Here is a 25,771-nt window from a genome sequence, read left to right on the forward strand (position 1 = left end):
TGCTGGATGTGGAGGTCCTGGGCTGGTGTGGTTACACGTGGTCTGCGGTTGTGAGGCCGGTTGGATGTACTGCCAAATTCTCTGAGACGGCTTATGGTAGAGAAATTAACATTTAATTCACAGGCAACAGCTCTGGTAGACATTCCTGCAGTCAGCATGCCAATTGCACGCTCCCTCAAAACTTGCGACATCTGTGGCATTGAGCTGTGTGATAAAACTGCACATTTTAGAGTGGCCTTTTATTGTATTGGATTTTCCCGGCAAAGAAGAAGTGCTCACTAACACAGATTTAGACAGATTTGTGAACAATAGTTGAGAGAAATAGGCCTTTTGTGTACATAGAAAAAGTCTTAGATCTTTGAGTTCAGCTCATGAAAAACTAAAGCTTTGCGTTTATAATTTTTTTCTATCTCTCTCTCTCTCTCTCTCTCTCTCTCTCTCTCTCTCTCTCTCTCTGTCCACCTATGTCAGGGGCCAAACTCAATATTTATTGAAAAATTGACTACAATTGTGCATGTTTTCCGTCTCTCCAGATGTGTAATGTTGAACCTTTTCATATGGAAACAAACTTAAGTTTTGCTTAAACATTGAATCTGGAACAACCAAAGTTTAATATTATAAACACATGAAAAAATTAAATTTGAAATAAAACACATCAGTGGTATTAATTTCTTATTCATTCTCTCTCTCTCTCTCTCTCTCTCTCTCTCTCTATTTGTAGCCTTTAAAGTTCCTTTTTAATGTAAATCTTTTTTCACAGGCGAACAACAAAACAACCAAAAATAATAATAATTTCCTTCAATTAATAAAGGCAATCTTTCATCTATTAACAGTCCATGCCTTGGATTAGAAAAAGTGCATAAAGACAACATTCATTCAAGCTCAGTTTTTACACTCTGATTTACTCTGATTGGTTGAAGCCAGATACCTGGCATCATGTCTGGGGTTTAGGCTCTGAGCTGTTGCTCACAAAGATATGTGCTGCCGAACATAGAGAGCATTTGAGCAGCTTGGGCACGGAGTTGGAGCAGTGTGTCGGGGAGGAAACATGGAAACTGTGCAGCACACACAGAGTCGTACTTTGATTTGAGCGTTTCTCTTCTGGGCTTCAAAGTCGGTAAATCACCGGGTAACTTCAGCGCTGAGTTTTTCAGCGGTCTCGTCTAACGCACTAACAAAGCATTCTGGGATTTGTAGTATTAGCGGTGTATGCGCTATATACTGGCGGGACAGCTCTAATACACATTTAATATGATCTCGCGGACCAAATATAATTACACGGGCCTGAGTTTGCCACCCCTGATTTATGTCATGATATAGTGCATATCAGATCCTTTTGAGGACACATGAAATAAGCACGTTAGTTGAACACATATAATTGAATTATTGACTGAGATTACAGGGGAAAAGTGCATGTGACTGAGAGAGAAATTTAATGTGAATAAATATTTTTTCTTATGGTACACCGAACAGACCAATTTGGATCCAGCAACTCTAGAACTGCTGACTGAAAAACAAGAGGCACGGTAACGCCAACAGGCGCGGGGATGATACTTGCATCCGTAACCAAGCAATTATGAGAAAGAAACTGATCAAATCCCATTTGGCTTTCCATAAACACACAATTCAGCCTTAAATAAAAAAATTGTGACTGGAAATATGACAATTTCATATATAATATGACTGAATATAAGGCTGAATAATATTCTGTCTCTTTCTCACACACTACACTGTCACCAAACCTGAAATGCCTTACATCCAGAATTGGTTGTGTGCATCTGTGACAAAGTGACCTGTTGCTGATGGTAATCGCAGCACAAACACTCACATACAAACACCACAACTAACTTCTTTCATCCTCCGTAACCCCCTACTGAGGGGATGTGGGTGCACATAACGGTCTTTCACACATGCAAACATCCCCTCCACTTTCATCCTCTGACTATATTTCCTGCCGTGCCTAACAAGTAAACATATAGCTAGGTTTTGGTTTCTTTTTGTCTGGTCTTAGGTTTTAAAAACTTACTTGTGTTCGGATGTTTCAGGTGTAGCGCTCAATGTCGACCCTCTTGGCTAAAGTCCACTACACCCCTTCGCGTGCACGCGGACAGTACCGTCGAGTTTCCTGTAGATGGCACTAAAACACAAAAAGTTCGGTCAAATGCTCCCTGATCCTCACACCAAACGTTCAATTTGACAAAAATGTATACAGTTATCTGGAGATGGCGGTATAACCTCAGTATTCATTTGCTTTTTAAACCCTTTTGCCTTGATTCAACCCCCTTAAAAGAGTCACTAAATGTTCTGCACCTAAAGTGCTTATAGAGCAGGTAGTGTGCGAGCGATCTACTGCAGTGTGAGCACTTCAAATTCTTTACTGAACTCTGCCCCTCGCTGATACACTACCACATTTGCCCCCACACCTCACACTTCGTTATATCGCTAATGGACAGTCTACACAAAAACTCATGCTCACTTGCTCACTTCTCACCTCACACTTTGATATTGCACTAATAGACTTTACACAAAACCATAGAAATATATAAATGGAATGCCAACTTCGAATCCCGTGGCAAAATGTTGAGTCCACAAGATTACAGCGAGAGTTTGTAGCGTACACTTCCGGTGCGTTCTCACTTAGACCTTGTTCATAGAAATATATACCGATTTTGTCAGGATCCATTAGAGGAACACTTTGGCAGGCACCGTAGCATAGGTGTCCGGGCTGAAATCCTACATTATGGACTTATGGGTATGTCAAAATATATTGTCAAAACTTCAATTAACATCATGTTTAGCTAAGGTAATGTGTTAAAAATGAGAAGACAGATCAGTTACGGCTGTCGACATGTTCATTCATGCTGCAACACAGAAATTTATTTTATTTTACAGATATCAGAAAAACAAGCTGCGTATTCAACGCAAATTAGCTTTGACTTTGCTGCCGAAGGGAAATATTCGTAGGAAACGTCAGGTCAATGTATTGGAGGTTGACAACACACCGCTACCCAAGATTACGAGATTACGTTAAGTATGTAATTCATTCTTGTATTAAATTCAGAAATTGAAAGCATAATTTAAACATGTTTAGTTTGGACCCTAGCATGTTTATATCATAATGCATGAACTCTCAGATCTTGATATCAAAATATTTCGAAAACTAAATCTAAAAAACTCTGCCCTTACTGTAGTCTGTACTGTATGTCATTCACAAATTTTATTGAGGGTAACTATTAAAAATAATATCAAGAATATAAAACAACAACAGAAGCTGACAGAAATTCCAGTATTATTTATTTTAATCTGACCTGGGTTTGAGTCTGGTATGTGGCATTAAAAACTAACAAAGCGATTTTCACTGGATTTTTTTACCTCATGGAAAATATAGGCATCCTTATATGTTCACTATGAAACCCCAACATTAACAAATAACTTCTTGACTAATTATCAAACCATAAAAAGGACCCTTCATTAATTACAATTTAGCACCCCATAAATCTCTATTACTGTGATAATGCATTTGACATACTTTTAAGAAAATAACTCTTGATTATCTGCTCAACTTGGATTGGAGAGCTCTCTCCTTCTTAGATACCCTGTGCTTAGAAAGAACATTTTCTACAATTACTTTGCATTTTTTATGGGCCCGAACAAGAAAATACAATAATATAATACTGGATGAAACACAATCCTTTGTTTCAGAATTGTCACATTTATATGTCGCAGTGAAAAAACAGTTCTGCACAACACCATTCTCCAAACATGCATTCTTGTACACATTTTTGTCTAATGAGATTTTGCTGCAAGCAGAGTGTTGTCATTTTCCTTTTTATTATTGATCAGTTTTGCAAACATATCTCTTTCTGCATCTGTTTTTGATTTTTTCATAAGTTGGGAAATCACAAATACCCCTATATAATAAGTTATATCCTGCTCTTCTTTGGTCACTGGTTCAACAATTGCTGTATCTTGTTCCTGTATATTAGGTTTCTGTTCCTGCATCAGCAGATGAAACACCTCCGTTGCGACCCACATCGTCAACTGGTGACTGCTGCTGATTGCCACCAAATCCTCCATGCCACCAGATGCTGTTTGGTAGAACTTTGCCTGAGAAGCCTCTCTATTTATTCCCTTCACTGTAGATACTTGCACCAGACAATTCTGCAGATGGCTTTCCAGACATGAAGAAAACTCTGTAAAATAAGCATGCCCCATATATATATATATATATATATATATATATATATATATATATATATATATATATATATATATATATATATATATATATATACATACATACATACATAAATATACAGTGAGGAAAATAAGTATTTGAACACCCTGCTATTTTGCAAGTTCTCCCACTTAGAAATCATAGAGGGGTCTGAAATTGTCATCGCAGGTGCATGTCCATTGTGAGAGACATAATCTAAAACAAAAATCCAGAAATCACAATATATGATTTTTAAACTATTTATTTGTATGATACAGCTGCAAATAAGTATTTGAACACCTGTCTATCAGCTAGAATTCTGACCCTCAAAGACCTGTTAGTCTGCCTTTAAAATGTCCACCTCCACTACATTTATTATCCTAAATTAGATGCACCTGTTTGAGGTCGTTAGCTGCATAAAGACACCTGTCCACCCCATAGAATCAGTAAGAATCCAACTACTAACATGGCCAAGACCAAAGAGCTGTCCAAAGACACTAGAGACAAAAATTGTACACCTCCACAAGGCTGGAAAGGGCTACGGGGAAATTGCCAAGCAGCTTGGTGAAAAAAGGTCCACTGTTGGAGCATCGTTAGAAAATGGAAGAAGCTAAACATGACTGTCAATCTCCCTCGGACTGGGGCTCCATGCAAGATCTCACCTCTGGGGTCTCAATGATCCTAAGGAAGGTGAGAAATCAGCCCAGAACTACACGGGAGGAGCTGGTCAATGACCTGAAAAGAGCTGGGACCACCGTTTCCAAGGTTACTGTTGGTAATACACTAAGACGTCATGGTTTGAAATCATGCATGGCACGGAAGGTTCCCCTGCTTAAACCAGCACATGTCCAGGCACGTCTTAAGTTTGCTAATGACCATTTGGATGATCCAGAGGAGTCATGGGAGAAAGTCATGTGGTCAGATGAGACCAAAATAGAACTTGTGGGTCATAATTCCACTAAACGTGTTTGGAGGAAGAAGAATGATGAGTACCATCCCAAGAACACCATCCCTACTGTGAAGCATGGGGGTGGTAGCATCATGCTTTGGGGGTGTTTTTCTGCACATGGGACAGGCCGACTGCACTGTATTAAGGAGAGGATGACCGGGGCCATGTATTGCGAGATTTTGGGGAACAACCTCCTTCCCTCAGTTAGAGCATTGAAGATGGGTCGAGGCTGGGTCTTCCAACATGACAATGACCCGAAGCACACAGCCAGGATAACCAAGGAGTGGCTCTGTAAGAAGCATCTCAAGGTTCTGGCATGGCCTAGCCAGTCTCCAGACCTAAACCCAATAGAGAATCTTTGGAGGGAGCTCAAACTCCGTGTTTCTCAGCGACAGGCCAGAAACCTGACTGATCTAGAGAAGATCTGTGTGGAGGAGTGGGCCAAAATTCCTCCTGCAGTGTGTGCAAACCTGGTGAAAAACTACAGGGAACTTTTGACCTCTGTAATTGCAAACAAAGGCTACTGTACCAAATATTAACATTGACTTTCTCAGGTGTTCAAATACTTATTTGCAGCTGTATCATACAAATAAATAGTTTAAAAATCATACATTGTGATTTCTGGATTTTTATTTTTAGATTATGTCTCTCACAGTGGACATGCACCTACGATGACAATTTTAGACCCCTCCATAATTTCTAAGTGGGAGAACTTGCAAAATAGAAGGGTGTTCAAATACTTATTTTCCTCACTGTATATATATATATATGAAAAGTTATTACCTTTAAGAAAATTATATAAATGTGATAAATGTGAATCTGATTATGATGCCTATTAATGTAGTTAATTCCTACCATCGAGACCATTATTTTCCAATTTCCTTGCAGCTTCATGGAAATTTAATAATGGAGTGATATCCTTGAGAACGCTCTCTACGAGTTTTGCTATTGGTCTGTCGGGCATCTATAAAAAAATTCGAGTCAGTATTTCATGTTTAAAACATTTGTTACAATATACTTCTATTGTGTTATTGTATGTCCTAGAGCATATGTATCATTCACAAAAAAGAAACAAACATGGTGGAACAATTAATAATATGGTTGGATCAAATCTTGGTGAAATAAAAATTTATGTAGCAAATAGTTATGTATTCCTATGAGTCTATACTACACTGACAAAAACATCATATATTTAGTTACTACATTTATATGGTTATTTAGGCATGCCAGAAATAACACTTACTACTACAGGGCTGTTTGATGTGTATGCTTCATCAACCAGAACTAAATTGAGGTCGTTGAAGATATCACACAACTCCTTCTGCAATATCATTTATGATATTAGAAAATCTAACGTACAAAGCAGGCTACTTACTGGCTGCCAGGGGGCTATAAACAGTTCAGTTCAGAGCCCCCTGGCAAAATTGCTGAATGATGTCTGATAAGCAATTAAAAATCTATAAGTCCTCTAGATCTAGTTCATAATCTGTAAATCTATCCATATTTTCATATATAAAGCAATTTAGACTGTCAGAAATCTAGCCTTCTAGGCAATACACTCGCGTATCTCTTCTTGGATCTAGCCTTAACCATGAAAATCTGGCCTTCGCAATAAACGGTATTGATTCAGTCAAATCTAGACTAGACCTAGGTCCTAGACCTATGACTATGCCAATCGAAAATCTATCTTTATAAATAAATAACTATGATTGCAGTCATGACTATAAAATTATTAGAAATGTTTATATAAAATGAAATAAACATACCTTCCATGCTTCAGCAGATGAAACAGCCATGATATGAGCAAATACAATAAAAATAGATCGAAAGAACGCAACTTTCCCATAGTAAACAAAACGTACCGGAAGTGAACGCTACAAACTCGCGCTGTAATCTCGTGGACTCAACATATTAGCATTGGACTAATGCAAGTCTCGCAGGAGTTGGCATTCCATGTATATATTTCTATGCACAAAACTCTGCTCATTTGCACACTGCTCTCTTTGTATTGCTGCTCACCATTAACTTATTACCTTTGTATATATACCCGTTTTCTGTTTTTTGTAATATCAATATATTATGTTCACCATTCACATCCTTCTGTAAATGTCTGTTTATAGTAATAGGCATCTGTAAATCATGTTCATAGTACATATATACTCACCTGTATATCATTGTTCATCTGTAAATCATGTTCGTAGTACATATATTCTCATATATGTACATTACTGTTCATAGTACATATTTATCCATCTGCATATAATATTCATAATACATATATATTCATCTGTACATTATATTCATAGTACATATATATCCATCTGTATATTATATTCATAGTACATATATATATATATATATATATATATATATATATATATATATATATATATATATATATATATATTGATCTGTATATTCATAGTACATATACATCTGTAAATTACTGTTTATAGTCCTATATTACCATTCTATAGTGTAAATCATGTAAAAACTGTATATCCTGCACTTGCTGTTATTGCACTCTGGTTAGACCCAAACTGCATTTCTTTGCCTTGTACTTTTACATGTGTAATGACAATAAAATTGAATCTAATCTAATCTAATCTAAAATGGGTACACTTCCTGATACACTTCCTCTGATACACTTCCCTTACGATAAAAAAAGATATTTTAAAATATATTTAGAAGATTATTTCAAAATATACAAGAAATGGCAAAAAAATCTATTTGCTAAATACACACACACACACACACACACACACACACACACACACACACACACACACACATATATATATATATATATATATATATATATATATATATATATATATATATATATATATATTTAGAAGTTTATTTCAAAATATACAAGAAAAAATATATTTGCTATAAATATATATAGAAATAATGTATCTGTGGTGCTCTTCCTCGGCATGAAACCATAATGTTGCTCACAGATGGTCACATCAGAGACACTGCAGGACATTATGTGACATAGACTTTTTCTCTGCCTTGATCTTGTCCAAAATGACTGTCAGAAACGTCTCCTCTAAGGACTAAATAAGGAAAAAGAAAAGGATTATCCAATATCCAACTAAATCAAACATGTGTTCAAATCATGTATATAAAACAAATATTAAGGAGTTAAGACTTGACTGTAGACCAGGTTTAGGAAAACTACTAGACTTTGTTTAAACCAAAACCTGGAGAAAACGTTTTTACACCACAAACCATATCTACTGTTCATTTTAACAACATCAGGGCACTGAATGAACTTTTACAAATGAGAAAACTCAAATCCACAGCTAAACAATAAAGTTGTTTGAATTTTGTGCACACTAAATAAAACAGAAGATAATAACTGACCTTGTTTACACAAAACACAGATGTGACCGATTTTTCCTCATCTGTCAGACCAGGAAGTTTACAACTCCCTTTAAGTAGTGCAGAAACCCAGTTAGCAGATAATAAATCATAACTGGCATCATGAAGAGTTTCCAATGCACAAGCGATGAGGGATTGTGTTTTGTTGTGTTTGTGCTGTGCAGCATCGATTCGAGGTCTTTTAGCAGTTTTGGGTTGTGACATGTCTGATGCAGTTCTCTTTTTGCTCTCGGGTTTGTCTGGGTGAAAGTGAGGGCAGAGATGTTCATGGCTTTATTTCCTGAGATGGGATTGTTGTGCCTCTGATTGGAGCTCTCCTGCTTGGAGGGCAGGATTCCTGGAACATGAAAGGCATGCCTGGGAGGAGCTGATCAAAACTCAGTAATAGCAAAGGGAACTCGACCTGATGCTGAAGGCTTCTTCATGGGTCCTGCATGCATATAAAATAAATAAATAAATAATCGAACAAAGCTGCATGTTTTATTTCTGCATAATGAATACAGCCTACAATCTGATCATTTCTGTACATGTTAAAGGTGTGTTGTGTAAAATAATTTACTAAATGAAATGAAAGGTGCTCAGATCACACTAATGACATTATATGTTTATTTAATAAAACTGTATCATGCAGTAATAATGTGCTTGTATCGTCTTACACACTGAAGACATAAACATCAACACTATAGATACCTTTAAGTGCCAGAAGCTGGTTTTCAACACTTTCATTCCTGTGGAAAGGAAAAGTCTTTATGGGTATGCAGAACAATATTTTTATGTTTATGTAGAGAATCCATCATATGCAATACTCTGTGTACCGTGTTTCTATATAAATGATGTACTTGAATAAAGTACTGGGTTAAAAGTAACATGTATCATGTATGTATATTTAACATTTTATGAAGATATTATTAACATGTAGATTTCTACAAACATTTATCTGAGAATATTTCTGGTCCTTTTTTCCCTCACAGATATAAAATTGACTCTGATGTGATTTTCCATCCACATGCAGATCACCAGGTCGCTGTCGTCATTCCGCACAAGAATATTTTCCTCATCCGTGCTTCATGCAAACTTTAATAAAACAACCTTTTTTTTACTGTCCACTTTTTATTTTCTTTTTTATTTCTTGTAAACAAAGCTCAGTTAGCACAAGCTGGAAAGAGCTGCATTCCACTTCCTGCCAGGTGCGTCACAGTGCACGTCACGCGCTCTTTAACCTCTAAGAGCTTCTAAAGATGAATAAAACTAAGAACTCGCCCACACGGGGAATAAAAACCTTCCATGTATCGTTAAAATCCTGCACTCATTGGCTACATTTTCTATGGAACATGTTGTTTCCACACTGCTACTGGCTGAAAATGAAAGATTGGAAATGAAAGGTGGTGCAAAGCAAAACGTCACCACAAACACCTGCAGAGTTCAGTTGTATCACTGATAAGATTCTACCTGTCTTTGCCTTTTTTTAGTGGTTACTCTCATTTGTTTATTAAAACTACATTCTACCAGCCATATTTATTTTTTTCCACCAAAATATCGTTCTTTATGCGAAACTTACTCTAAAACAGATACAAACAAAAGACCAAAAATGCTTTACGGTATGTTGTTCAGTGGAAATTTATCTTTCCAAATAAACAGGAATTTGCAGCAATTGTGCGTTTGGATGCGTTTGTGACTCGTTATTACAATTAGAGTGTAAGTAAGGTTTTTTAATGCATGTTGTTTGTGTGTACTGTTTACACAAATTTAGGAAATACATTAGTTATAAGTGTTCCAAAACAGTGATCTAAAATCGATGCTTGAGGCTTAAACCTTTAGAATGATATATAATTTATCATGATAACTTATACCCCTTTTCATTTAATCTATTGTTAAATTACTCCAGCAAACAGTGGTCACTTCAGGTGGCTGCTTTTGAACTGTAGGCTCCGCCTCCTCTGGTCAGGCTCTTGCTCTTGATTGGTCCTTTTTTCCCCAGGCCTCCATTACAATTACCAGGTGACTTCGCCTACATATAGTAGAGAGCTGAAGACAGAGCCAACACAAGGAGGGGGGAGTAGAAAAAAACAGCACATTACGTGTCCTGGTGTACCTGGTGCATGTTAAAAATAAAGTAACTCTGTTACCATTACCGTATGGTGCGTTACCTGTTACTTTTTAAAAGAATGAATTTGGGCTGAAGTGTAGACTACAGTCTGACCTGTTTACAGCAGAGACGCATTGTAGGATTGGAGGATGAACCACTGTAAACACAAAGAAGATGCACTGTGGGCGTGTCTCCGTTTATTCAGGTCTGTGCGGCAGTAATGGCGAGTCGAGGCGAGAGCAAGACGAGTTTCTCAAAGTGGAAATACGCTCATTATTTCACTTTAGTTGAGCATAAAGACAAAAACTTTTTAGTCAAATGTAAGCTGTGTCTTTCTGATTTGAAGGTCGTATCTACTGTGATAGCAACACCTCGAGAAGCTCCATGCCTGAGGAGCTAGAAGCTAGAAGCTAACCCGGTGTTATATTCTACATCAGGGGTCACCAATGTGGTGCCCGCAGGCACCAGGTCGCCCGCAAGGACCACATGAGTCGCCAGCGAGCCTTTTCTAAAAATAGCTGTTTCCTACCTTGTTAAATGATTGTTGATAATTATTGTGAGAAATCATTAACATGATCAGTGTCTTCACATAGATCAGGGGTGTCAAACTCAGTGTCAAATCTGGCCCGCGAGATGATTTTATAAAGATCTATTATTATTGGTATTAATGTCCCGGCAAAATGAAGCGCTGATAACACAGACTACAGATCCCATAATGCAGCGCTTCAGCTGTCTTACAGATCGTAGAGTACCTGGAAACATTTCAGCATCAATCAAGCTTCTGTTGATGTATTTAACCCTATTGTACAGTAATTGTGAAACCCCTCACATTGGCAAAGAGAAAAGTTGATTCTGAAAACAGAGCACTTTTATACCGATGGGATTCTGAGTAGATGTTTACTGACACTGGCGGTAAACACATGTGTCTTATTTTTGGAGCGAATGTGGCTGTAATTAAGGAATTTAATCTAAGATGGTACTACGAGACAAAACATCAGGAGAAGCTGAAAAACCTGAATGCAGAGCAGAAGATCCAGAAAGTAGAAAAGTTAAAGAAGAATCCCCCATTTCAGCAGATGTTTTTAACCAGAGCAAAATCACAAAGTGAAGCTGGTGTGAAAACAGAGGAGAAATCAGTCACATCAGCCAGTTATTTACTGAGGGAGAGTTTCTGAAGAGCTGCATGATGAAGCGGTGAGACGTCTTGTGTTTGACAGGAGATATTTTTATGAAGAGCAAAATATTTTAAGTTATTTAAAGTTTAAAATTATTTTTTATAAAATGGCATAAAAGCAAAGAAATCAGATTGTTTTGATTTGTTGTTATTTTAACGTTTACTTAAAAGCACAATTTTTATTGATTTGTTCAGGGTTTTTTCGCAGCATGTTCATATTTCTAACTTGTATACTTTTGACAGGAGATATTTTTATGGAGAGCTATTTATTTAAAGTTTAGGTTTATTTATTCTGGAATAATATTCCTGTCTGTTCTTATCCACATTTATGTTAAAAAAAACATTGTTTTAGTGTGTTCAATAAATGTTTATCCTGTTCGGCATGCGACATAAAGTGTTCTTTGAGTTTTGGCCCCCTGTGAAATTGAGTTTGACACCCTGATATAGATGAATATCATTAATTATTAATAATCACATATAATTAAAGGGTAAATTGAGCAAATCTTTTATTTCAGAATTGTGTATCAAACTGGTAGCCCTTCACATTAGTCGGTACCCAAGAAGTAGCTTTTGGTGTCAAAAAGGTTGGTGACCCCTGTTCTACATTGTTAATAGTTTTCATACTTAAGCTGTAAAGGGGACAATTTTTAAGAGCTCAACACAACAGCTTTTATGATGCAGAAGCCACTTTAGTTTTTGATTGTGAATATATTATTCAGCTTGTTTTGTTATTTATTTCAGAAATGCTTGTGATATATTCAGTTACTTTTTGAATGAAGTAACAAGTAACTGAAACTAGTTACTATTTTTTAGTAACAAGCACAACACTGGTGATTAGTATAGTATATTTATTTCAAACTCATGTAACCTATTTACTCCAAGTATAATAAAAATAATAAAAATAAATAGAGTAGAATAGGGTCTGACTAATGTTATGAGTCTGTAGGAGAAACAAAAACAAGGCAGACTTAAGCATGTTTATTGGGAAAGAAGAGTTTGTGGGCCGTTGCTGCTGCAGAAGACATGGGTGAGCAATCAGGATCAGACTCAGGGGAAGATATGGGAAGATAATAATAATGATCAGGTGAGAGAACGGGGGAAGTAGGAGAATAATCAGTAGGGGACCAACATGAAGGATAAGGAGGAGATGGTAGAGTTGATGCAGGAATGCAGGAGTCGTCATAGTCTTGATTGTTGGTCTGTGCCACCTGATGATAAACAGCAGGAAGGTCAAACGAAGTCTGTGTGCCCATATCACGTGTAAAAGTATTCTTCACGATGCGAGGAGGCAGACAGGGGTTCTCTGGAACAGCTGGAGTAGAGAGATGTTTAATAAATGGAGCAATCTCAGTGGTGAGAGAGAAGAGCTGAAATTGACGATACTGTCGGAGGAGAACGCTCCTAAAAGCTGTCCCAGAACGTCTGTGAGATGGAGCTGAATAAAAGAAACCAACAGAGATATGATGTAAAAGGGTGACATCACAATGACTAAATATAAAAATGTATATGTTCATTTAGGGACAAAAGTAACAAGATTATAAATCAGGGGTCACCAACCTTTTTGACACCGAGAGCTACTTCTTGAGTACCGACTAATGTGAAGGGCTACCAGTTTAAAACACACTTCTGAGATCAAAAATTTGCTCAATTTTCCTTTGATTATGTTATTATTAAAAATTTATGATATTTATCTATAGCAGGGTGTCAAACCCAATTGTACAGGGGGGCAAAACTCAAAGCACACTTTAGGTTACGGGCCGAACAGGATAAACATTTATTGAACACACTAAAACAATGCTTTTTGAACATAAATATGAATTAAAAACAGACAGGAATATTATTCCAGAATAAATAAAATTAAACGTTAAATAACTTAAAATATTTTGCTCTCCATAAAAATATATAATCAAAAAGATCATTCTGAGAAACCAAAAGCAATTGGAGAAACATGAAGCTCAGCTGAGGGCACTTTGGGTTCTGACTATGAGAAACAGCAGAAACAGAAAGCTGAACCTCTTCAAGCCCAAAGAGTCGCAGAAAATCTCTGAGGAAACAAAGATTCTTAGGTGAGGGAAGAGAAATGAGGATGGAAACCCGAGAGTGACAGGAGGAAGCTGTACAGCTGTTCAGCAATATGACTTCAGCACTAGAGAAAGAAAACCAGAGAAAGAAAAAGAGGAGATCAAGCTGGACATGTCCTACATATAATAAAGTACAGAAATATCAGTGATTATTGTAACTGAATATTTTTTATTCCTTCAAAATAAATAAATATCTTAAATATAGTGTGTGTTTTGTTTTTATTATTAAATTATTATTGGACATCATTTAAATTTAACTAAGAATTAAAATCCACATGATAAAATGTTGGGAAAATTGGACAAAAGTAAATGATAATAAAATAAAGGTTCTGTTTAAACCCAATTTTACATGAACAGAAGTTAAAGTAATAAAATAAACAGTTATTGAACAGTATTCACAGCATCAGTTTAAATATTAAATCACAATAACACAGAGATTAAATCAGTTTACAATACATGAGTTCTTCATGGGTTCATCTGATGCACACAATACTATAAAGTTTAGTTCCAATGCAGCCTCATAACATCATAGTTCAAGTATAACTTTTAACAACTGCAGTTAGTAGAAAAACATCAGAAAGAACTATTTAATAGATTCATTTTAATAATTCAGTCCATTCAGTTTGGTCAATTCAGTTAGAAAAGATTCGATTCGATGATTTCGACTCCTTAGATTCAGTTCAAGTGACTCGGTTCAAGAGTTCAGTTCGGTCACTTCTAGTCAAAACAATGAGTTCGACCAAGTCTGAATCCATAGATAGTTCAAGAAATTTCCTTTCTGTAGTCTCTCAAAAAGAAACCAGCAGGTGGTCAGAATGTTTCTACTCTGTTCCTGGGTTAGTTTCAGGGGTTCACCTCAGTCAGCTTCATCTGGTCTTTTATGATTCTACAACATTCATATAGTCACTCAGGTCAACTTCCGGATTGTGTGTAATCTTCCCTCTGTAATCTGTACATGCGCAGAGAGAGTGTGTGTGTGTGTGTGTGTGTGTGTGCGTGTGTGTGTGTGTGTGTGTGTGAGAGAGAGAGAGAGACAAAGAGAGAGAGAGAGAGAAAGAAAGTGAGTGACATGATGATGTCACAGGCAGAGGGCGGGGCATCTAGGTGTGATGTCACAGTGTGACACGTCTATATAAACCAGAGCGTGCTTTTGTTTCTCATTTGTGAATTTACCAATTGTAAGTAAAGAGACACTAAAATTGACAACCACCAAACAAACAAACAGCAGCAAGAAGCAGCAGCGATTAGCAGCAACTAAGAAAAATTACAACCTCTCTTCTATTGAATATTTCTTTATACAGGTACCTGGTAAGTCATCTAAATAATTATAGCAGAATATTGTACATTATTTAGTAAAAGACTCGAAAAGTACAAAGTCATTATTTAGCGACATTAGCATGGGTAACTAGCCGGCTAGCTAAGCTTAGCTTTTATAGTTTAGCTTTTTAAATTAATCCAACAAATTGACCTAATAATTAGTATAGATCTTATTAGATACAATAAAGTAGCTTAATTTAACCTATTTAGCCCACATTTTAATCAAACTCATGTAACCTGTTTACTCCAAGTATAATTACCATAATATACTAATAAATAGAGTAGAATAGGGTCAGACTGGGACTACAATTTTAATAATCCCTGCAGCCGTGGCATGTTTTATCTGTTGTGGAATTCCTTGCCATTGTTTAGACAATACGTACAGCTCCCAGTGTATAAAATTACAGGTGAAGAGTCTTCTACAGAAAACATCTCCACAGATATGGATCAAAACATCTATGTGGATTTGGATGGAGGGATTATGGCCCTAGTCGATGAGAAAAAATGACTGTAACAAACGTTTCCTTATAACTAAAATCACTAAACCCTTTCTATGCTTTAATTCTGATTCTTTGATAATATCGTATATAAATCATGTTGTTGTTGTGTGTATTTTATGCTGTGTGCAGGAACATGGCAGCTGGTGAACAAAGGTGGCTTCTGCAAGGTATGCGTCTGCATCAAGGCACGTGTGCGTACATCGAAGCATGTGCTGAGGGGTATCGCTTCCACTTTGACACCTCTAGAGCTACCTGCGATGCTTGTTTTTTCCTTGTTCTTCTAAAGCACCGCCTGTGGTGCCTGGAGCAGCCCACCTGTCCTTTAGGTAAACGGTGCCATCATTTACCCCGTAAATGGTTCAGGTTTCCTCCAGAAAAGGACGAATTTGTTTGGGAAACTGATGAGGACCCGTTCAGACCAGTGATCGACATTCTGCACCATGCTGACATGTTCTCCCCAGATGGAATGTGGCTAGATTCCATCCAGAACTCTGTCTATGATCTTCCTGCTGGACTTCAGCTGATCACCCGTATCTTTCATGTGCGTAGGGTTATTACCCTTGCCCAATCGTTTGGAGTTTCTGCCCGCTCGCTGGTTGCTCCGGGAACTCACGGATTTCTCTTTACGGACTTCGTCATGCAAAGCACCTTTGTAACGTACTACACCATCACCTTCTGTGGCTATGTTCTATGGACAACTGAACCAGCGAAACATCGTGATTGGAATTGTCGTCCTATCCTTTGTCGCAAATGTCACACAATCAGAACAGACTCAATGGTATTCTCATCGAGACGTCACGGTGTTGGTTTGAGGTTTCACGATGAGGTGTGGTCTGCACTGAAGTCTCACAGTTCTATTTCTCTTCCCCTGCCGCACTGGATCAGACGACTATCGCCCATTCCAGTAAAAAAAAAAGGAAAAAAGAGAGAAAAGTGAGTCTGGACATCAAGGACAGGAACTGAAAGCTAAACCTCTCCATGTCCAATAATAATTAATAAAATCAATAAAAATCTAAAATATGAAATCACTTGTTTATTGAAGTGTTCGACATCATTTAAATCCTGATTCTAAATCAGTGTTTCTCAACTGAAGGAAGCTTTTAAACTAAATAATTAAAGTCCACATGATAAACTTTTGGGAAAATGTGACAAAAGTAAAATTGCACAATTATTAAAAGATGAAGTTAAACCATGATTTTTGTCTTCCTTTCAAATGGCATATGACCTCCTCATGGATTCTTGCATCTTGTTGATATCCCTCTTGTGGGGCAGGGGGCTGTGGCTCGGGGTCATAATGCTGAGGGGGAGGAAGGTCAGGAGGGAGAGGGAAACTGGTCCTCAGTGCCACATTGTGCAAAACACCACACACCCTGATAATCTTACACACTTTTTCCGGGGGGTATAGAAATCTGCCAGTTGAGACATCCAGAGCTCCACATCTGCATTTAAGGAGGTGAGGAGCATCTGAGGGGTGAAGCCTCTGTCACCTGTCATATTATAGACTACATCAGGACAATGTTTACAATTTCTACATGTTGTTAAAGTCACCAAGAAGCCAGTCATCACATCCTGCAGCTGCCTGTAGTCTGTTCCCTACACTGCTATGTGTCAGGATAAAGGAATCATGTGCTGAAGCAGGTCAGTGTGCCACAGTGAAGGGAAACCTTATGTATCGACTACCCACCTTAATAATAACATCCAAAATGACAGGCATTATGACACTCAGGGGCAGATACCAGACCTATAGCATGAGATTTAATAGAATTATATTATATCTAACGAAGGTCTTTGTAAAAAAGTTGATTATATATAATATTTATATAAAGTATTTCCCTGTCTGCCATTTCTTACTAAAAACAACCTGTTGTCATTAACCCCAGAGTGGTGAGGACCTGTATTTGGACGGGGATGGCATGGTTCTGGTGTGTTTCCCTCTGTAGTACTGGACCCAATTCAGCACATAGATCCAGGAGCACAGCTGTAGGAATCTAAATCAGCTTATTATCCAGTCAATATCCAGGCCAAGAAATCATCATGGTCCCTGGAGACTCTTTTTCTCCTTAATCTTCCATTGGCACCGCAGCATTTATGTTTTATTCCAGCTCATTATGGAAAGATAAAATAAACTGATATTTGGTCCTGTGCCATGAACATAAAAGCAATAATAGCTACAGAAAAGCTCCTGCTTCCCTCTGTCCCGGGTATTTAAATCCCATTTAAAATGCTTTCAGTGATTCTACATTCTGTTTCTATGAAGTGTTTTCACAGTTTGCATGGTAATTGGCTGGATGGTGCATTTAAGTGCATGTGAATTTATGAACCACATCTGGCAGGAAAAGACATGTGTCCAAATACTTTTGACCACACAGTGTGTATCAGCTGAAAAGCAGCAGCTTCGGATCAGTCGCGTTTCCACTGGGATTCAACTCTGAAATATTACTTTTGATTTTTATTATATGAAATATTTTATATTATATATTTGATATTATTAAAATAATTATTATACAGTCTCCTCCAAGCAGCTCGTCCCCTGTGAGGACTCGGTCTCCTCCAGGCAGCTCGTCCCCTGTGAGGACTCAGTCTCCTCCAAGCAGCTCGTCCCCTGTGAGGACTCAGTCTCCTCCAAGCAGCTCGTCTCCTGTGAGGACTCGGTCTCCTCCAAGCAGCTTGTCCCCTGTGAGGACTCAGTCTCCTCCAAGCAGCTCGTCTCCTACCAGTCATGAGCCTCACATAGAGATAAATATAAAGCACATAGTGTTTGAACAGCTTTATGTTATAGGTTACAGAGGGATTTCTGTCCAACACCAGGGGATCAGGAGGAGAAGGAAAAAGATGAGGAGATCAAGAGGAAGAAGATGAAGAGAAGATGTTATGGACTCGTCTCTGAGCAACAGTTTAAAGTCTCATCTCACTCGTTCCTGTTCAGTATCTCACCTCAGGTCTGGGGATATCAAAGATTCCTGTAGATGATGTGTTGTGTATACAGTAGAACATCAGCTGTAGGAGAACCAGGGAATAATTGACCAAACAAGGATTTAAATATCAAGATTTAGCAGAATGGAGGAAGTTGTTTTTGCTGTGAACTGATCAAATGTCACACTAGGGCACTTTGTATTTGTGGAAGTGGTGTTACGAATCTCACGTGTAAACATTTGAATTGTTTTTATGCCTCGTTAGTCTTAAAACTAACATTTACAGAAATGACTAATAGAAAGTGGGTTTTTTTTCATGGATCACCTCAAATCAGTGTTACATTCATTGTGTGTGTATAATGATGGCATGTCAGCTACAAGGGTGATGGAGGAAAAGTCAAATCTAAATGAAGTTTGTCACTTTTTTGTTTCTTGTCATTATTTGTTGTCCTCCCCATGTGCTGCTGTACACAGGTGAACAGAGACGTCCATTCCACAACAAGCTTTTTACAGAAATCACCAAATCTTGATTTTAATACTGCTAAAATGATTTTATAGGAGTTTAGTTTCTTATTTTAATACCAATATAAAAATCCCATACATATTATGGTGTAGTCGTGGACCAGTTGAGAAAACACTAAGTGCTTGTAAAAAGACTGGCAGCAGATCAAAATCAATCAAATCTTTCATTAATGTTTTTTCTTTTTTAAATACAGTTTTGGACTTGAATGTATTCAAAAAAAAATATGTATTACAGTTAATTTACCTTGTGATTAATTTACCAGATTATTTTATTCTTATGATAATTTCTTACTTACAAACGTCTTGATAAGTAGATGATTATGATTGAAAGATAAACAGAGACTATAAATACTACCATGTGTTTAAGTAAAACATCTGTTTGTGTTCAGAGAAGGTAAGTATAATGAATAATCTAAGGGAAATTTAATAAAGTATTTGTTAAAAGTGAAGTGTTGTCAGGAAACAGAAGGAAATGAGGCCAGGTAGCATGAATGAATGATTTCTTTTCTAATAGCTCATAACACACATCTGACACGCGCTAATCACGTGTTCTCTCATTCTCTATTTTCAATGCACTTCTACTCCCCCTAATGGTCACTTTAAGTATTACAACAACAGGTCCCCACATGCAGTACTAACTAATTACACTTTAAATTAAACCCCATAATTTTTTATCAAAATCACATTCCAAACTGCAAACACGTGTTTTCTATTAAATAATATAATTCTAAATATTTTAATACCCTTTTGTGTCTAAACAGAGGAGCGCTATAGGAACTCGTGTAGGGTTTACAATCACACACCACTTCACTTGTCTTTACACCACCCGTTTTCAGCTTCCGTGTCTGCATTTGAATCATTGAAGCCCCGCCTCTTTTGTGACGTCGGTATCTCTAAAAGCGCCCTGGACTCGCTTTTATTGTCATGACAACTTTGTTGTGCTGCAGTTCAACACAAACATTTACTGATCACAGCAATGAAGCGCAAACAAACAGCTGAAATGTTTTTAATTGTTTTTAGTGATATGCGTCAATGTTTTGAACAATCCGCTCTCCAAGACGGCAAAAAAGATTTTTCAGCCAGAAAGAGCCACTTTCAGAAGAAAGAAGGAGAAATAATGACAGATAATAAGACGGGTAACAGCTTTTATTTTGTAGATACATTTAACATTGCCAAGTGCAGAGATAAAAAAGGCAACATCAGAAGGCCAATGAATGCCTACATGGTTTGGGCGAGGAAACAGAGGCCCATCTTTTCCAAGGCCAATCCAAATAGCAGCTCTGCAGAGATCAGCATGCAGCTTGGGATCCAGTGGAACAAACTGAGTGAAGAACAGAAGAAACCCTACTACACTGAATCATGGAGGCTTAAACAGGAACACGAACAGTTGTTTCCTGGTAGGTGAACTTTCTTTATAGACAAATGACAAAATAACAAAACAAACGCATCAATTCTGACACTTTTATTGTTTTTATGTTGCTTCTTACTCTTTAAATTCTTCTTTTCTATCATGTAGATTGGGTTTATAAACCGCTTCCAAAGAAGGGAAGGAGAAAAGGCAGTGTGCAGAGTAGTGACTCACAGAGGAGACCTGATCATCAACCAAACCACCACATAGTCATGAACATGCCAGAAGAAGTACCAGTCCATGACCTCGTGCCTGAAGTTAGTGATCAGTTCCCCGGCCTTAGCCACCAAGAACTGCTGTCTCCTAAAGACTTCTGCTTTGATCCTCCTCTTTTCCCTTCTGTTTCTGAGTCGACTTTCTGCCAGACCAAGTGAGTTAGTAAACTGCATTGGAACAGTTTCAGAAGAATGACATGCAAATGAAGTTTTACTCTGCATCTTAAATAATCGCCATAATCGCCACTCATTTACTTTAATATGCAGCTAAAATTGTGCACTTCTGTTTACAGCACCTGCTATGGGTCTGAGTGTACAAGCAGTGAGGTTCAGCTCGAGGACGAGGAGGAAATCACTTTGCTCAACAACGACATCTTTTCCATTTTAAATGAGGATTGTGACTTTTTTAACCAGTCTGAAGCCCTGAATCATACTGAAGACCCCCACAACAGCACAGAGATCCTGGATTCTGTACCAGCCTTTGATGTCGACAGCTTCGAAGATCTGTTGAAGCAACTTGAAGAGATGGAAAATGATTCAGGAATAGAGGAAGATGGTGAAATACGAACATTTCATGTACTTTAGTGTGCATGTTGTTTCACCATCTTCATTTTTTTATTTTATTTAAATAAATAAAGATTTTGAATTTCAATCATGTCTAATGTCTCTTCATCACAGAGAGCATTCAATGATGGTATTTTTTTTCTTGAAATCCACTTTGGTAAAGTCAGTGATGTTTGATGTCCCTAAAGAAAAGAAATTTGACAGAAACTGAAGTTGAGGTATTTTCTTGCAGCTTTAGTGCTTTGTTCATTTTGAGCTCTGAAAGCAATATAGCTGACAGTTAATGTGGGGCAGAACCTGATTCACTTAAACATCTGTACTTTATAATTAATCGCATGGATTGGCACAAGAAAGTGGATGATCTTTCAGCAGTCATTCTGACAGGGTTAACACTGGATTCACCTCACAACACCTGAACACTACTGCTGGATGGAGCAGCGGGTGCGTGCACGAGCGGCGGTTGGTGAATGGAGGGTGGAGCCGGGGGGAAACGAGCGGTGAGAAGCAGATCTGTGGCTGATGGGACTAATCAGTGTGCTCTGTTTTAGTGACTGGTGACGAGGATTCATTGATCAAGACAAGACACCTGTCAGTCAAGATATACAGGTGAATGACAGGTGTCTTCTCTAATGATTGATAAGTTTACATACACAAACGATACCTACCTTTTCTGGTTTGTCTGACTTGTCGCTGTGTTTTTGGATTTTTTTTTATGTGTTTCGTGCAATGATTCAGACAAACCGGAAAAGGTAGGTATAGTTTTGTTTCCTTTGCAGACTTTCCTGAAGCCCCTAAATTAATAATGGTCATAGTGACATTGGTAACATTGCATTAATGTTATAATATCTGATAGCCATTAGAGGGCACTCTCGTGCTGCATGTGGGTGTGTTTGCAGTGTGCAGAGTAAACGAGTAAAAAACGCTGTGCAGTCATGTCTCTGGTTCTTTCTGCGCATGCTCCGAACTTAATGGGATAATATGTGTTTTATAGCATAATGATGCAAACATAACAGTATTTACATTCATCACATTACTGTGCTGGAAAACAATACAAATTAAATAAAATAGAAAAAGCGTAGAAGAAGAAAAGTGGGACAATGACAGAGGTAATCAGATGTAATGAATGGTGATGATCATATAAATAAACTCAGTTTAGTAAAAGTTTGTGAACAAACTTTATATTGGTCCAGTTTTTAAAGTTTATTCTAAAAGTTATAAATAGTGTAATAAGTGGTGGACAAGAAATATGAGTTGTTCATGTCACACAGATTTTTTTTTTTTTTTTTTTTTTTCAATTCAGTGTCATTACAAAATAGGTTTATATTTGTAGAGATTTTATTTGGACAAACATATCGGACAAAATAAATCAGCAACATATATTGGTCATCCTGTATCAGTCGACCTCTAGGTGTGAGTTTAAATGATATGCTCAGTTGTATGTATGAGATAATTGTAGTCTGGACGGTGAGACGCCACTAAGCGTTAATATTATAATAATTACACTGATCTATTAGAGACGCTTATCAGAAAAGTCCGAATCAAATCCACTCACAAGTGCAGCAGATTCATGTGATGTGAAATAAAGTCCTAATGGCAGCAGCATTATACAGTCATATATATATTTCTATAAAAGAGCTCTGATACGGATTTCAATCTTTAAGAAGAACATCTTCAGAGGGGTTTTTTCTCGTCCTGGTATCATAAGTGTAGATAAACATAGGTTGTGTTTAATTGACAGCCCTGATGAAGTCTGATGACCTGAAGAGGGTGGAGCTGAGACTTCAGGCAGCAGACGGACTTCTGAGGAGGAACATCAGCACCACACGAGAGGTTAGAGGTCACCCAACCTGTAATTAATCCTGGAGGAATTAAGTGTGATTAGAGAGATAGTGATCTAAATGTGTTAATGCAGCTGTGTGTGTGTGTGTGTGTGTGTGTGTGTGTGTGTGTGTGTGTGTGTGTCAGGTGAGTGTACAGTTCAGTGAAGTGCTGATACACCTTCAGGACAGACTTCTGTCTTCAGAAGTCACACTCCTCACTGTCTCACACACAGACACACACACACACACACACACAAAAAAAAAAATATATATATATATATATATATATATATATATATATATATACAGTGAGGAAAATAAGTATTTAAACACCCTGCTATTTTGCAAGTTCTCCCACTTAGAAATCATGGAGGGTCTGAAATTGTCATCGTAGGTGCATGTCCACTGTGAGAGACATAATCTAAAAAAAAAAATCCAGAAATCACAATATATGATTTTTTAACTATTTATTTGTATGATACAGCTGCAAATAAGTATTTGAACACCTGTCTATCAGCTAGAATTCTGACCCTCAAAGACCTGTTAGTCTGCCTTTAAAATGTCCACCTCCACTACATTTATTATCCTAAATTAGATGCACCTGTTTGAGGTCGTTAGCTGCATAAAGACACCTGTCCACCCCATACAATCAGTAAGAATCCAACTACTAACATGGCCAAGACCAAAGAGCTGTCCAAAGACACTAGAGACAAAATTGTACACCTCCACAAGGCTGGAAAGGGCTACGGGAAAATTGCCAAGCAGCTTGGTGAAAAAAGGTCCACTGTTGGAGCAATCATTAGAAAATGGAAGAAGCTAAACATGACTGTCAATCTCCCGCAGACTGGGGATCCATGCAAGATCTCACCTCGTGGGGTCTCAATGATCCTAAGGAAGGTGAGAAATCAGCCCAGAACTACACGGGAGGAGATGGTCAATGACCTGAAAAGAGCTGGGACCACCGTTTCCAAGGTTACTGTTGGTAATACACTTAGACGTCATGGTTTGAAATCATGCATGGCACGGAAGGTTCCCCTGCTTAAACCAGCACATGTCCAGGCACGTCTTAAGTTTGCCAATGACCATTTGGATGATCCAGAGGAGTCATGGGAGAAAGTCATGTGGTCAGATGAGACCAAAATAGAACTTTTGGGTCATAATTCCACTAAACGTGTTTGGAGGAAGAAGAATGATGAGTACCATCCCAAGAACACCATCCCTACTGTGAGGCATGGGGGTGGTAGCATCATGCTTTGGGGGTGTTTTTCTGCACATGGGACAGGGCGACTGCACTGTATTAAGGAGAAGATGACCGGGGCCATGTATTGCGAGATTTTGGGGAACAACCTCCTTCCCTCAGTTAGAGCATTGAAGATGGGTCGAGGCTGGGTCTTCCAACATGACAATGACCCGAAGCACACAGCCAGGATAACCAAGGAGTGGCTCTGTAAGAAGCATATCAAGGTTCTGGTGTGGCCTAGCCAGTCTCCAGACCTAAACCCAATAGAGAATCTTTGGAGGGAGCTCAAACTCCGTGTTTCTCAGCGACAGGCCAGAAACCTGACTGATCTAGAGAAGATCTGTGTGGAGGAGTGGGCCAACATCCCTCCTGCAGTGTGTGCAAACCTGGTGAAAAACTACAGGAAATGTTTGACCTCTGTAATTGCAAACAAAGGCTCCTGTACCAAATATTAACATTGACTTTCTCAGGTGTTCAAATACTTATTTGCAGCTGTATCATACAAATAAATAGTTTAAAAATCATACATTGTGATTTCTGGATTTTTTGTTTTAGATTATGTCTCTCACAGTGGACATGCACCTACGATGACAATTTCAGACCCCTCCATGATTTCTAAGTGGGAGATTTTGCAAAATAGCAGGGTGTTCAAATACTTATTTTCCTCACTGTATATATATATATATATGTATATATACAGTATTGGGAGGTTACGCATTACTTTTGACAGTAACTAATACTGTAACACATTACTTTTAAAAATAAAGTAACTTTGTTACCGTTACCGTATGGTAACTTTTATAAAATGAATGAATTTGGGCTGAAGTGTAGACTACAGTCTGACCTGTTTACAGCAGCGACGCATTGTAGGATTGGTGGATGAACCACTGTAAACACGAAGAAGACGCACTGTGGGCGTGTCTCCGTTTATTCAGGTCTGTGCGGCAGTAATGGCGAGTCGAGGTGAGAGCAAGACGAGTTTCTCAAAGTGGAAATATGCTCATTATTTCACTTTAGTTGAGCATAAAGACAAAAAGTTTTTAGTCTAATGTAAGCTGTGTCTTTCTGGTTTGAAGGTCGTATCTACTGTGATAGCAACACCTCCAGAAACTCCATGCCTGAGGAGCTAGAAGCTAGAAGCTAACCCGGTGTTCTGTTCTACATTGTTGATAGTTTTCATACTTCAGCTGTGAAAGGAACATGTTTAAGAGCTCAACACAACAGCTTTTATGATGCAGAAGCCACTTTAGTTTTTGATTGTGAATATATTATTCAGCTTGTTTTGTTATTTATTTCAGAAATCCTTGTGATATATTCAGTTTGTGCTGCTCTGACTTTAATAAAATAGTGTTTAAAAATGACTGTGTGTTTAAGTCA

General features: G+C 37.8%; 1 protein-coding gene across 1 annotated transcript in view; it reads right to left on the minus strand.

Moving 5' to 3' along the window:
• Positions 1 to 25,771, minus strand: part of LOC310724457 (little elongation complex subunit 1-like) — an 80,395-nt gene that overhangs the window by 38,988 nt on the left and 15,636 nt on the right. The window lies entirely within an intron of this gene.

The sequence above is a fragment of the Silurus aristotelis genome, assembly GCF_946808225.1.
Source record: "Silurus aristotelis genome assembly, chromosome: 1".
Classification (NCBI taxonomy): domain Eukaryota; kingdom Metazoa; phylum Chordata; class Actinopteri; order Siluriformes; family Siluridae; genus Silurus; species Silurus aristotelis.